We start from the raw sequence: 2555 nt of genomic DNA on the forward strand, positions 1-2555 counted from the left end.
ATATGATTGTGTGCCTGCTATATATAGATCAGAGGGAGATAGAGCAAGGGGGGTGGGTGAGGGTTTAAAATGATAGAATTGTGAGGTTATGATCTTATGGATATGAATAAAGTGGGAGGAAGAGAGCAGTTGAAATGATTGTGATTAATTGATGGTAGGGTCACTACTTATCTATGTATGGGATTCATTGGGTTATTATCAGCAATAAATGATAAAAGGTGTATCAGTATAAATATTGGATGATTTTACAATGCTAATAACTATTATAAATAAAAATAAGTAATAATTTCTTTTTAGAATGAAATAGTAATTTTATTTTAACTATTTACACAAATGTTACCATTCCAATAGTTTACATTTTTACTATTCATTTTTTCTTTTTGGAAAATGGTGAAATAACTATGCCCTAAACTTTATTCGAAAAATCAATTAGATCCTTAAATTTTTAAAAGGTGTAGTTAAGCCCATTCCTGGGACTAACACCGACGATTGTTGAATGGTTGTCAATTGCCTTTCAATAAGGTGACCAATAGACGGTATTCTTTGGCAGAACAAGTCGACTTGCTACTCGCCTTCTCCAACTTGAGAAGGTGACCAATGACCGTTCAGCAGTCGGCCGTCACTGGTGTTAGTCCTTGAAGCATTGTCGGAGTTGACCGGAAGGTGACAGGTGACTGTTCAACGTACAACCAAATGGGTGGTCACAAGATCGAACCATGGTAAAGAATTGGTCAGATAAAAAATAGGGCTAAATCTTAGTTATTGATCTAGTCTAGATCAATCGGCCATCATGAGGAATTTCTTTTTAAACGGTGACGTTTTGGTACTTTTTTGGTCTTTGGGTGCATTATTTTGTCTATTTGAGTGCAAATTTTAACACTTAAATATGCAACCTAATAAATTTTATAAAATTAACGAAAAAGCTAAATATTAAGTCTAAACCGTAAATGTTAGACCTTAAGCAGTAAAAAGTGAACTATTGAACCAAATAAAATAAAAAAATCCAGTCATAAACTTTAAAATCGAAACGCTAGTTGCAATTCACTTTCGAATTTTTGCAAGTGCAAAATTTTAATACATTTTTCCTCAAAAGTATTACACTTTCCTTTATAAATAACAAACATTTTATTTTTAATTAGTATTACATTTTTCAATATATGTATTATTCCTAATTAGGATATGTGAGACGGTCTCACGTAACCCATTTTTATTACCCCTTCAATATGAACAGAAGTGATTATAACTCATTGTTTTATATTAAAAAATATCTTGGTCCCAAAAAAGAGTTAGGCCACATAAATTTTCTTGTTTCTTTCCTTTTGTACAATGAAAACTCGCAATGATGAAATTTATTGGTGATATGAACCAATTAGTCTTACAGGATGGACCATGTTATACATCTCTAATTTTATCATTCACATTTCACAATTAACCTTCTATGATGAGGCAAAATTATAGACATTAGTAAAATTAAAATTAATTTATTTAAAAAAAAAAAAGAAAATTAATGTCTAAAATTTTGCCAAATTATAAAGTGATAGATTTACGAGTGATAAAATTAGGAATAGTTAGCATTTTATCTTACGGGATAGATAAAGACGGTTCATTTTGTTAGGTCATCGGATTGTCAGTTTGTACAATTGTTGAGTCATTTTCAATTACTTAGGTAGCATCAACGTGGTTCATCACTTCATCAGCCAGAAAATTTTGTAGTTTTGTTTCAAATTTAGGAATTAAGTCCAATCAAAGACAATTGTAATTGAGTATAACTCTTTGTAGTTTTGGATTGACCGACGAGGTTGGGGAGAAGATCGAGTGTGATCACTCTGCGCCCTTCGTTCTAAATTTGCTCGGTAGAGCTCTGGTCGGGTCATACCTAAGCCTAACCCCCTAATTGTTGGCATCTCAGGAACTGCTGGAGTCACTATATTGATGGGTTGTGGATATGCTAACGACATCCGCGGATAAGGGTATGACGGGGCGTAGAATCAAGGAGAGTTTTGCCACCAGTGGAATATCGGGTCCTGTATCGCAACAGGGGCCCTTAGCTTGGGAATGAATATGGGACCTGTTTTCGGATGTTCGGGACCTGTTAACTCATTCCGAGGGAGTTATCCCTTCCATAAGTGCTTGATTGAGGTCGAGGGGTCCAAGTCGAGATTAGAGATCAGAAGTATTATCGTTAGAGTCAGTGTCATTAAAGAAGTCGATGTAAAGATACATGTTTGGGAACAATAGGGCTTGAGAATTAAGCTTTTCGTATCAATCCCCACAAAAGGCGCCATAATAATGTGGTAAATATGCCAATAGGTTAGACGTTCCCGAGCTGGAGTTAGTGGAGTGTACTCTCATAAAAGATCCAAAAGTCGAGGTAAGGATACATGTTTGGGAACAATAGGGCTTGAGAATTAAGCTTTTCGTATCAATCCCCACAGAAGGCGCCATAATAATGTGGTAAATATATGCCAATAGGTTAGACGTTCCCGAGCTGGAGTTAGTGGAGTGTATTCTCATAAAAGATCCAAAAGTCCCCCCCCCCCCCCCCCCCCCCCCCC

This window comes from Ipomoea triloba, chromosome 14 (genome assembly GCF_003576645.1).
Source record: "Ipomoea triloba cultivar NCNSP0323 chromosome 14, ASM357664v1".
Classification (NCBI taxonomy): Eukaryota; Viridiplantae; Streptophyta; class Magnoliopsida; order Solanales; family Convolvulaceae; genus Ipomoea; species Ipomoea triloba.